The sequence below is a fragment of the Carcharodon carcharias genome, chromosome 19, assembly GCF_017639515.1.
Source record: "Carcharodon carcharias isolate sCarCar2 chromosome 19, sCarCar2.pri, whole genome shotgun sequence".
Classification (NCBI taxonomy): Eukaryota; Metazoa; Chordata; class Chondrichthyes; order Lamniformes; family Lamnidae; genus Carcharodon; species Carcharodon carcharias.
This window is the reverse complement of record NC_054485.1, coordinates 5,800,778-5,814,537: the sequence shown is the minus strand read 5'-3', so window position 1 is coordinate 5,814,537 and position 13,760 is coordinate 5,800,778.

The following is a 13,760-nucleotide window of genomic DNA, read 5'->3' as shown; positions in this document are numbered from 1 at the left end:
CAGAGTGCATGCAAATAGCTGAATGGAGAGGCAGGTGAAAGTGAACAATGTAAAACTGACAGGTTCCAATGGCTCAGCTAAGAGCCTACTAGAAAATTAGTTGTTTTTTTTCCCAGAGGTATCACCCATTTCTTCAATTTCTGAAATTCTTTTATTCTTAGTGTTACACGTCATCGAATGCCAGCTCCTGTCAGCATTCTTTCACTCCCTAGTCCTATTCTGATTTTCTACAATGAGCAGTTTTGGGAAAGCGAGTGATATTTGTGCTTGTTTTTTTTTAAAGCTTTTCTTGTTATTAATTATCTTGCTTATTACTAGTTCTCAAACTAACGGGACAGAGGTAGTTTCGCAGGTAGGGGTCCACTCTTGTTAAAATAAAAGGTTTGAAAAGTACATTGCACAATCAGACGCGCCTATTACATTTTTCTGGAGGAGAAATGTTGGGCCTAAACTCTCATTTCCTTCAATGTTACGTCATTTTGATAAAGTTTATCTTCAGCTACCCAGTGGAGAATGCAGTCACAGTGTCTGTACGCTTGCTATATCTGCCCAAATGTTTTCCTCATGGATCTTTGCCCAATGCAATACATCAGCCAAACTTTGGCACATTTATAGTCATTACAGAACATGCTCCAATAGTTTTTTGTTAAAACTGTAACATTCAACTGACCTAAGCAAATCAGATAGATTGAAATTGCAGTTAATCTGCTGATTCTCAGTCAACATTTGGTGGCTGCTTTAAAATTTATAATGTCGGTCTATTTAGCCAGACTCACAGGCACCAGAATAAAGTACAAAAATATTAGTTTTAGCACAATGCTTTACAGACAGCTGCAATGTTCACAAACAGCTACATAGTGATTTTGTTTCTATCATCTAAGGGAATTGAAAAGGAATTTTCCAGATTTTTTTCCTCCTTAATTACATAGGATTATATAGTATACGCAGCACAGAAACAGGCCATTCAGCCCGCCCGATACATGCCAGTGCTTATCTTCCACTCGAGCCTCCTCCCATCTTTCCTCAATTAACTCTATCAGTAAAAACCTTCTCCCTCATCCGTTTATCCAGCTTTCCCTTAAATGCATCTCTGCCATTCACTTCAACCACTCTCTTCTGGTAGCGACTTCCACATTCTCACCACTCTCTGGGTAAAAACATTTCTTCTGAATTCCCTACTGAATTTATTGGTGTCTATTTTATCTTCATGGCCTCTAGCTAGTTTTGCTCTTCTCCATAAGTGGAAGCACTCTCTCGGTGTCCAGTTTATCAAAACCTTTCATAATTTTAAAGACCTCTGTTAGGTCACTTTCAGCCTTTGTTATGGTGCAGCTGATGGTAAATGCTGAGTTTTTCAAACCCCAGAGGGTAACTTGAAACAACTGCTGCAACTAACTTTGCAATTTGTATGTTTTGAGATGTGGGCTTTGTACTCAGTAGTAATAAGACCACTGTGTCTTATAGGGTTATACAAAACTAGATTAAACATTTATTAACAGGGAAAATGATTTTTAAGCACATACATATGTCTACAAATTACTGCTATAATAACTTCTATATCACTAATTAATCTAACTCCTAGTTACCCTTTCATTAAGAAAACAGTAAGCCACATAGAGTTTAAAGGACCCAGGCAAAGAAACATAATACCCTGAACAATCCAATTCAAAGTGAGTTTTCTTAACTTCAGTTCATTGTAGACAGCAGTTTGAGGCTTAGATGCTGAAGGCTTTCCCACTTGTTAGATCTTAAAATTCCTGACTTTACACATAGCCTTCTCTCCTTTATAAATATTTTCCCCTTTGATTGCAAATTCCCATTGTTTCACTACGGGCAGAATTCTCCCTCCCATTGGGGGGGGGGGGGTGGGAATTGAAGGGCATGTGCGCGGAGGTGCGTCGCTGATTGGGGGCACACCACCATTTTACATGGGCGCACCACCATTTTACATGGGCGCGCCGCCATTTTACGTGGGCGGGCCAATTAAGGCCCCCCCCCCCCCCCCAATGTGACTTCAGCACGGAAGCGCTATGCACTCCCTGTGCAGGTGAGGGGAGATTCCCTAAACCGAGAGTGCGTTTTTTTGCGCATTCATCTCCCTGAGGCTAAGTGCAGCCTCAGAGAGATCGGCTGTACATTTAAAAATCTGAAAAATAGAAAAAAAATCCCTGACATGTCCCCTCATGTGACACTGCCACATGATTTGGGACACATCCATCACTTTTAATACACTTTAATTACATTTTTAAAAACCTACATGAAACCTCATCCCATCTTTGGATGAGGTTTGATGCTTTTTCTAATGCCCGCCAGGGCTCCTGGCCTCCCCGCCAACCATAGGGTTGGATGGGCAGGTCCATTAATTAGTTCAATGACTCAATTTGGTCACTGACAGGTTGGCAGGCGCACAGCTGATTCTGCTGAGCCCCCGCCTACCTGAAAATTGAAATGGGGCGCAGTGACGTTGGGAGTTCCGCCTGACTCACCGCGCGTCATTTTACGCATCACTAAGTGGGCTCCGCACCCCCCCCCCCTACCCCCAATCCCCGCTCGCCGACTGGGAAATCCTGGTCTATGTCTTTGGACTTTACCTTTCCTGATCATGAAATTTATCATAGTACAATTTTACCAGTAACCTTTGGAAACAATAAACACACTGTTTCTGAACTTCTGCTGGCCAGGTGTAATATTTCACCCCCTCCTTTGAAAACAAGCTAGTCTGGTTTATTTAAAAATGAAAATATCTTTTTACACCTCACATTCTAAACATCCCCATGTTTACCTACTTAACATTTCAAACTTAGTTCATCTTCTAACACAACCAAGCCTTCAGACCAGCTGCCCTTAATCCAATTAATCTCACACACACACACACACACACACACACACACACACACACACACACAGACACAGATACCACTATTTTACAATAAATTCCAATAACATTATTATATCTTCCTGACAGCCTCCCTTTATCGAGAGTCTGTTCATCCTTTCCCAACATATATGCATATCCACACACTTCTGGTATCATTCTTGTAAATTTCTTTTTGCATCAACTCCTGTTCCTCTGAATCAGGGTTGTCCAACATATGACTCATGGGTCAGAGCCCGAACCACCAAAGGGTTTCTATCTGACTGGCGGATGAGTGTTCAAAGTACACCCAAGTGGAAGTGACAAATTCTGGAAGAAGCCATTCCTCCAATCACAGACTGTTTCTCCCACCCATTTGCTCCTGATAGGCTCACTAGAGAGCCTAACCTATCAGCAGCAAATGCAGAAGAGAAGCATTCTGTGACTGGAGGAGCAGCGAGCAGTGAGAAGGTGAGTGCTGGCACTCAGCCTGAGGCGTGAGGAGTGAAGCGGCAGCGGCAGTGAGTCTGTAGAGAGGGAAGACGCTGCGAGGGCAAGGCTGCCTGTCAGGGGTGGGTGGGAATAGCCGGGAAGTTGACAGTATCCTCTATGATTTTTTTGTATAAGTAGTGAATGGTGGCATAGTATTCAGTCAAAATATATAGTATTTTGTATCATAGTATTCAAAAATCTCACAGCCAAGTCCAATCTATCCTCTACCATGTACTTTCCAGCAAGGTCACTGAGCAGTGATCAAGAGCAGAATGATTTCTTCCTTCACTTCACTAAGTAGGAATAACAAGGCCGATTATAGCAGGCTTGCTTCCAGCCCCACTAAGTTCAACCGGTCAGCACTTTAATGTCGAATTTTGCTGGTCTAAGTTGGTTGGTTCCATACATTGCCTTTAGCTTGGAAACTTCAAGGAAGTTTTTCTGTACTGCCTTGGAAATATATGCAAGGCATGGAGTAATACATAATTTTCATAAAATGAGGGTGCTCCTTTGCACAAAAAAATGACAGTGTGATAATAGTCTGGGTAAAGTTTTAATGATGTTGGTTTAAAAAAAAACCAATTAGACATTTTTAAAACTTATTTTTTCGTGGGACATGGGCATCGCTGGCAAGGCCAGCGTTTGTTGCCCATCCCTAATTTTCCCTGAATTCAGTGCCTTACTAGATCATTTCAGAGTCAACCACATTACTGTGGGCCTGGTGATGACATGCCAGCCAGATCAGGTAAGATTTCCTTCCCTAAAGGCCTTTGTGAACCAGATGGGTTTTATAACAATCAATGAGAGTTTCTTCATTACCCTGACCAGTTTTCAATTCCAGATTTGATTCATTGAATTTAAATTCCACCGGCCGCCATGATGGGATTTGAACCCAGATGGGTTTTTATAACAATCGACAATAGTTTCATAGTCACCGTTAGATTTTTTTTTTATTGATTCAAATTCCATCATCTGCTGTGGTGGGATTCAAACCCAGATCCCAAGAAGATTACCCCAGGTCTCTGGATTACTAGTCCAGTGACAATACCACTATGCCACCACCTCAATACAAGCTTAGCGTAACCTCTCCACTTTTCAATCCTATCCCTCTAGAAAAACATCCTAACGTTTGGTTTGCTTTTGTTATAGCCTTATTAACCTGAAGCATTGCACGCTGTTCAGCACCATTCGTGACTCCTCAGATACTAAAGCAGCGCATGTCCAAATGCAGTAACACCTGGACAATATCCAGGCTTGGGCTGACAAGTGGCAAGTAACATTCGCACCACCCAAGTGACAGGCAATGACCATCTCCAACAAGAGAGAATCTAACCATCACCCGTTGATGTTCAATGGCATTACCGTCACTGAATCCCCCACTATCAACATCCTGGGAGTTACCAATGACCAGAAACTGAACTGGACTAGCCATATAAACCTTAACCGAGGTTTTCCACTCACGGTGGTTGACAGGGCCCTCAACCATGACCGGCCCATTTCCCACGCATCCACCCTCACACCTTCCTCTCCCTCCCAGAAACATGATAGGGTCCTCTTTGTCCTCGCTTATCATCCCACCAGCCTCTGCATTCAAAGGATCTTTCTCTGCCATTTCCAGCATGATGCCACCACCAAACACATCTTGCCTTCATTCCACCCGGCGGCATTCCACAGGGATCATTCCCTCCGGGACACCCTGGTCCACTCCTCCATCACCCCCTACACCTCAACCTCCTCCCACGGCACCTTCCCACGCAACCACAGAAGGTGCAACACCTGCCACTTCACTTCCCCTCTCCTCACCGTCCAAGGGCACAAACACTCCTTTCAAGTGAAGCAGCATTTCTCTTGCACTTCCTTCAATTTAGTCTACTGCATTCGCTGCTCCCAATGCAATTTCCTCTACATTGGAGAGACCAAACGCAGACTGGGTGACTGCTTTGTGGAACACCTTTGGTCTGTCCGCAAGCATGATGCAGACCTCCCTGTCGCTTGCCATTTCAACACTCCACCCTGCTCTCTTGCCCACATGTCCGTCCTTGGCCTGCTGCATTGTTCCAGTGAAGCTCAACACAAACTAGAGGAACAGCACCTCATCTTCCGACTAGGCACTTTACAGCCTTCCGGACTTAACGTTGAGTTCAACAATTTTAGATCATGAACTCTCTCTTCCATCCCCAGCCCCTTTCCAATTCCTCTTTTTCCAATAATTTATAATTTTTTAAATATATTTTTCTTTTCCCACCTATTTCAATTATTTTAAAATTTATTTCCATCCATTATTTGATCTCCACCTTTTAGCCTATTTCAATCCCTTCACCCCACCCACCCCCACTAGGGCCACCTGTCACTTGCTCGTCCTGCGTTCTACCCTTAATGTCCCCATTAGCACATTCCTTAGATAATATCACCACCGTCAACATCTCTTTGTCTTTTTGTCTATGACATCTTTGACAATCTCTTCTTTGCCTCCACCTATCACTGGCCCTCTATCCAGCTCTACCTGTCCCACACTCCCTCAACCAGCTTATATTTCACCTCTTTTCTATGTTTCCTTAGTTCTGTTGAAGAGTCATATGGACTCGAAACATTAACTGTGTTCCTCTCCGCAGAGGCTGTCAGACCTGCTGAGTTTTTCCAGCTATTTTTGTTTTTGTTGTAGCCATATAAATACTGTGGCTACAAGAGCAGATCAGAGGCTAGGAATCCTGCGACGAGTAACTCACCTCCTGACTCCCCAAATCCTGTCCGCCACCTACAAGACACATGTCAGGAGTTTGATGAATACTCCCCACTCTCCTGGATGAGTGCAGCTCCCACAACACTCAAGAAACTTGACACTGACCAGGACAAAGCATCCCGCTTGATTGGCACCACATCCAAAAACATTCACTCTCTCCACCACCGACGCACAGTAGCAGCAGTGTGTACCATCTACAAGGTGCACTGCAGAAATTCACCAAGGCCCCTTAGACAGCACCTTCCAAACCCACGACCACTACCATCTAGAAGGACAAGGGCAGCAGATGGATGGGAACACCACCATCTGGAAGTTCCCCTCCAAGTCACTCACCATCCTGACTTGGAAATATATCAGCCGTTCCTTCACTGTCGCTGGGTCAAAATCCTGGAACTCCTTCCCTAACAGCACTGTGGGTGTACCCACACCTCATGGACTGCAGCGGTTCAAGAAGGCAGCTCACCATCACCTTCTCAAGGGCAACTAGGAATGGGTAATAAATGCTGGCCCAGCCAGCGAAGCCCACATCCCATGAATAAATTAAAAAAGGAATCACAACATTTAACAATTGTGTATTTGTACTCCCAGGTCTCTTTGTTTCTCTACCCCAGTTAGATTCCTAAATTCTAAGTAATATGTAACCTCCTCACTTTTCCTTGCCAAAATGTAATGGACCAGAACCTCCATCACAGTCAGATTGCCCCTCTGCCCCTTTTTACTTAGTTTAGTTGGGAGCTGCACATTTCCCACCTGGACACCTGACCTGAGCCTGGTGAGAAGTGCGCAGCGTACCAGCTCCTGGTACACTTCAGTGCAGGACAGCAGTGTCAGGGCAAGTGAAGTCACCCTTTCCTTTTATGGCACCTTCCCTCCCAAGTTGGTGTCATCCGCCAATTTAAAAACCGTAATTTTGATTCCAAACTCTAAATTCACAGAACCACAGAATTTTAATGGTGCAGGAGGAGGCCATTCAGCCCATCGTATCTGCACCAATTCTCCAAATGAACATTATGACCTAGTGTCATTGTCCTGCCTTTTCCCCATTCTCCTGCACATTGTTTCTATTCAAATCGTCATCCAATGCCCTCTAGAACGCCTCGATTGAATCAGCCTCCACCACACTTGCAGGCAGTGTATTCCAGACCCGAACCACCCGCTGTGTGATAAAGGTTTTTCTCATGTCACATTTGCTTCTTTTGCAAATCACTTTAAATTTGTGCCCTCTCATTCTTGATCCTTTTACGAGTGGGAACAGCTTCTCCCTATCTACTCTATCCAGCCCCCTCATGATTTTGAACATCTCTATCAAATCTCCTCTTAGCCTTCGCCTCTCCAAGGAGAACAATCCCAAGCTCTCCAATCTATCCTCATAACTGAAGTTTCTCATCCCTGCAAACATTCTTATAAACCTCTTCTACACTCTCTCCCATGTGGTCACATCCTTCCTATAGTGTGGCGCCCAGAACTGTGGACAATATTCCAGCTGAGGCCTAATGAGTGTCTTATATAAATTCAGCATAACCTCCCTGCTCTTGTACTCTATGCCCCTATTAATAAATCCCAGGATACTATATGCTTTATTAACTGCTCTGTCCACCTGTCCTGCCACCTCCAATGATCTATGCACATATACACCTAGATCTTTCTGCCCCTGCACTCCCTTCAAAATTTCACCCCTTATTTTACATTGTCTGTCCATGTTCCCCCCACTTGTTGATATAATTCTTCCTAAATAATTTCCTAAATATAATATATTATATATATAGTATATATATTATATATAATATATAAATGTATTATATGCCTAAATATAAGTTCTTCCTAAATTGTTATTACAATTTGTGAGCAACAGTGGTCTCAGGACTGATCTTTGTGGAACTCCTCTTCCCACCTTGTGCTACCCTTAAATATCCATCCTTTACCCTACTCTCTACTTGCTGCCTTGCAACCAGCTAACTATCTATTTTGCTCCTTATCCCCTGACTCCCCATGTTCTGACCTTATTCATTCATCTTTTCTGGAGTACCTTATCAAAGGCCTTTTTCTGGTCGGTGTTTCTATCTGGTTTTCCTCCTCTCTGAGGAGATGGATTTTGCGTGGAATGTGGAATGTGTACATTGTGATGCACAAGCTATCGCAGTCATGCAGAGCAGATTGGATGGACCAGTGGTGTTTTTCTGTCCGTCATTGTTGGTATGTTCACTAAAACAAGTACTTGCCTAGAACTAGAATCATTTACCTGTATATCATCAACCTTGTTAAATGATTGTTAGCAAATATAAGAAACTGTAATGCCTCAGGGGCAGTAGAAAAATCCTCATTCCTCCAATTGATATCCCTCTATTTGGTGCGATGGGTACAATATTCTTGATGTTGTTAGACTAATACGAAATATCTAATGAGTCTGCAGAGGTATATGAAAGAGGAGCTTTATATGAACAATTCATGTTTTTGTGTTCTGGCTTACATCTTCCACAAGGCGGAAAGGACTAGATTATGTGATGTTGCATCAGTTCCTGAGATGTTGAACAATTAGAATTAACCCATTAACAACCCAACATTTCAATATAACAATTACTCCACAATGGGTGGTGTTGGCGATTCAGGTTTCTGTCTGGGAAAGTATTAATTTTGATAAAATCATACAACTCCAAAGAAAGCCATCTCATGAATAAGTTATCCGATTAATCCCACTTTCCTGCTCTATCCCTCTATCCCTACAAATTTTCCCCCTTCAAGTATTTATCCAATTACTTTTGAAAGTTATTATTGAATAATAAACTCTTTTCACCCTTTCAACCGGCATATTCCAGCTCATAGCTTGCTGCATCAAAGATTTCTCCTCAACCTCTCACTGGTTCTGATGCCAATTACCTTAAACCTGTTTCCTTGCCTTATCGATCGCACTGTCTTTGGAAACAGATTCTCCTTATCTCCTCCACCTCCTTCAGTTACCATGCTCCAAGGGAGTTGGCGACCATGGACTTTGATTGGATTGGTCCATGATTATGTTTGGCAAAGTACTGCAGTGGTTTGCCCTTGCCTTCTACAGCTCCTTATTTAATCTATCAAAACCCTTCATACTTTCCATTCCAAGCCACTCACCATCCTGACTTGGAAATATATCACCATTCCTTCACTGTCACTGGGTCAAAATGCTGGAACTCCCTCCCTAACAGCACTGTGGGTGCACCTACACCACGTGGACTGCAGCGGTTCAAGAAGGCAGCTCACCACCATCTTCTCAAGGGCAATTAGGGATGGGCAATAAATGCTGGCCTAGCCAGCGTTGCCCACATCCCCTAAGATAAATAATAAAAGAACGTCTATTAAATCTTCCCTTAGCCTTCTTTGCTGTAAGAGGAACAATCCCAGCTTCTCCAGTCTCCAAGCCATTCATCCCTGGCGCCTTTCTAGTAAATCTCCACTGTCCCCTGCTGAACGCCTTGATCTCCTCCCTAAGTTGTGTGCCCAGAATTGGACACAATGCTGCAGCTGAGGCCTAACCTTCTTCTCATGTTAAAGATTATTCTTATGACCTGCACGACAGGTAAAAGTATCATCCAAACTCTGTAATGGCCCCAAATTTTTAATTGCTTTCAGCATGATAATTTCTTAAACGTTGCAGCACGTCGAAGGAACTTAGGAATTTTAGCAATACAGCACTGCACTGTACAGGAACAATAAATCCTGGCTTGATTTGGCATTCGAGCCCCGTGTACCCCTCTCTGCTTAAAAGCATTGAAAATGAAAAACAACTTCGAGTTATCAGTGGCAGACTGTCCGGCAAATAAATTTGTTCAGATATCTCAGTGGAGCGCAGCCTTGTGAAGGAACAGTCCCTGCAACAAAAGCAACTGTTACGGAGAGAGAAAAAGATGCAATTTCTGATGCAAGGGAACAAAATTTGAAACAAAATGCTCTGAAAGGCTCACACAGAAGCTATCTTTTTTTTAACCAGACCATAGGGTTACCCGTTCATTTGAATCCTCACGGTGCAAGACGCACACTCTATTTTACCGTCCTGCCCCTCAGTTTAATTTTTTTGCCCCTTTTTTTCTGTGTCCCTGCTACCATGGAGTAATCCCTAGCATGGAGACTCTGCGTTCTCTGCAATCACCGTCTTTTATTATTCATTCGTGGGATGTTGGCATTGCTGGCTCAGCCAGCATTTATTGCCCATCCCCCTAATTTGCCCTTGTTTGGAGGGCATTTTAAGAGTCAACCACATCGCTGTTGGGTCTGGAGTCACACGGAGGCCCTCAGATTACCTCCCCCCCCCACCCCCCCGTAGGACGTTAGCGAACCAGATGGGTTTTTAGAACGATCGGCAATGGCCGATTCATGGTCATCATCAAACTTTAAACACCGGGGGGGGGGGGGAATTTTCTCCCCCGAGGGGAGGGCTGAGCGGGAGCTGGGGGGGGGGGGGGGGGGGGGGGAGGTGGGGGGGTGTCCGCCATTTTACATGGGCGCGGCCGACAAAGGTCCCGCCCAACGTGACGCACGCCCGGAAGCGCTGAGCACTCCCTGTGCAAGGCCGGGGTGGTGGGGGGGTGGGGTGGAGGGAGAGTCGGGGCCTGCGTGCAGAAATCTATCTCCCTGAGGCACAGGCCCTGTCTCAGGAAGATTAGTTTAATTTTGAAAAATGTAAATGAAGAAGAAAAAAAAAATTTTTAAGACAAGCCCCGCCCCCCCCCTCCCCCCCCCACCTCGTGTGACCATATCGCATGAGCTGGGACTTTTCTATGAATTTTATTTTTAAAAAATTATTAAAGTTTAAAAACCTTCATGAAGCCTCATCCCGCCGGTGGATGAGGCTTCATATTAAATGTGAAGGCCGCCTGGGCTCTTCACCCACCCCCCCTGCCAACCTTAAGGTTGGACGGGCAGCTCAGTTAGTTATTTTAATTGATATTTAAATGGCCTTAGACTGGTCAGTGGGCACACAGCCAACTCTGGTCCACGCCCACCAAACTGAAGATCTGAATGATGTGCAGCGGCATCAGGAAACACACCCACACAAAAAACCCAGCCCAGATTTTTTATTTAATTCAAATTTCACCATCTGCTGTGTTGGGATTTGAACCTAGGTCACCAGAGCCCTGGTTCTCTCGAGTACTAGCCCAGTGACAATACCAGCATGCCACTGCCTCCCCTAACGTACAGTAGGGAAAGAGCCATTCAGCCCATTGCGCCTGTGCTGGCTCTTTGGTCGAAGTATCCAATCGTCCCGCTTCATGTCTTTCACGAAGGAATGAAACTGCACGGACCACCCAGCATCGTCCTAGGCAACGACAATCTCAGCCCTGTCGACCCTGCAAAGTCCTCCTTATTAACATCTGGGGGCTAGTGCCAAAGTTGGGAGAGCTGTCTCACAGACTAGTCAAGCAACAGCTTGACATAGTCATCCTCACGGAATCATACCTTACAGATAATGTCCCAGACACCACCATCACCATCCCTGGGTATGTCCTGTCCCACCGGCAGGACAGGCCCAGCAGAGGTGGTATATAGTCAGGAGGAAATTGCCCTGGTCCTCAACATCGACTCTGGACCCCGCAAAGTCTTATGGCATCAGGTCAAACATGGGCAAGGAAACCTCCTGCCAATTACCATGTACCACCCTCCCTCAGCTGATGAATCAGTGCTCCTCCACGTTGAACACCACTTGGAAGAAGCACTAAGGTGGCAAAGGCACAGAATGTACTCTGGGTGAGGGACTTTAATGTCCATCACCAAGAGTGGCTCAGTAGCACCACGACTGACCGAGCTGGCCAAGTCCTAAAGGACATAACTGCTCGACTGGGTCTGCGGCAGGTGGTGAGGGAACCAACCAGAGGGAAAAACATACTTGACCTCATCCTCACCAACCTGCCTGTCACAGATACTTCTGTCCATGACAGTGTCAGTAGGAGCGACCACCACACAGTCGTTGTGGAGACGAAGTCCCACCTTCACGTTGAGGGTGCCTTCCACCATGTTGTGTTGGACTATCACTGTGCTAGATGGGATAGATTTTGAACAAGTCTAGCAATTCAAGACTAGGGATCCATGAGGCGCTGTGGGCCATCAGCAACAGTATTATCCTTGAACCCAATCTGTAACCTCATGGCCTGGCATATCCCCCACTCTACCATTATCACCAAGTCAGGCGATCAACCCTGGTTCAATGAAGAGTGCAAGAGGGCATGTCAGGAGCAGCACCAGGCATACCTAAAAATGAGGTGACAACCTGGTGAAGATATAACACAGGATTTCTTGTGTGCCGAACAGCACAAGCAGCAAGTGATGGACAGGGCAAAACGATCCCAGTACCAATGGATCTGACCCAAGCTCTGCAGTCCTGCCACATCCAGTCGTGAATGGTGGTGGACAATTAAACAACTCATTGGAGGAGGAGGCTCCACAAATATCTCCATCCTCAATGATGGAGGATCCCAGCCTATCAATGCAAAAGATAAGGCTGAAGCATTTGCTACAATCTTCAGCCAGAAGTCCCAAGTGGATGATTACTCACAGCCTCCTCTGGAGGTTCCCAGCATCACAGATGCCAGTTTTCAGCCAATTCGATTCACTCCATGTGATCCCAAGAAACGGCTGAAGGCATTGGATTCTGCAAAGGACATGGGGCCTGACAATATTCCGGCAATAGCACCGAATACTTGTGCTCCAGAACTTGCTGCACCCCTAGCCAAGCTGTTCCAGTACAGCTACAACACTGGCATCTACCCGGCTGTGTGGAAAATTACCCAGATATGTCCTTTACAAAAAATGCAGGACAAATCCAACCCGGCCAATTACTGCCCCATCAGTCTATTCTCAATCATCAGTAACGTGATGGAAGGGGTCGTTGACAGTACTATCAAGCAGCAGTTGCTTAGCAATAACCTTCTCGCTGCTGCCCAGTTTGGGATCCACCAGGGCCACTCAGCTCCTGACCTCAGTACAGCCTTGGTTTAAACATGGACAAAAGAGCTGAATTCCCGAGGTGAGGTGAGTGTGACTGCTCTTGACTTCAAGGCAGCATTTAACTGAGTGTGGCATCAAGGAGACCTAGCAAAACTGGAGTCAATGGAAATCAGGGGGAGAACTCTCTGCTGGCTGGAGTCATACCTAGCACAAAGGAAGATGGTTGTGGTTATTGGAGGTCAATCATCTCAGTCCCAGGACATCACTGCGGGAGTTCCTCAGGGTAGTGTCCTCGGCCCAATCATTTTCAGTTGCTTCATCAATGACCTTCCTTTCATCATGAGGTCAGAAGTGGGTATGTTCGCTGATGATTGCACAATGTTCAGAACCATTTGCGAATCCTCAGATATTGAAGCAGTTCATGTCCAAATGCAGCAAGACCTGGACAATATCCAGGCTTGGGCTGACAAGTGGCAAGTAACATTTGCACCACACAAGTGTCAGGCAATGAACATTTCCAACAAGAGAGAATCCAACCATCGCCCCTTGACATTCAATGGCATTACCATCATTGAATCCCCCACTATCAACAACCTGGGGGTTACCATTGACTAGAAACTGAACTGGACTAACCATATAAATACTGTGGTTACAAGAGCAGGTCAGAGTCTAGGAATCCTGTGACGAGTAACTCACCTGCTGACTCCTCAAAGCCTGTCCACCATCTACAAGACAAAAGTAAGGAGTGTGGTGGAATACTCT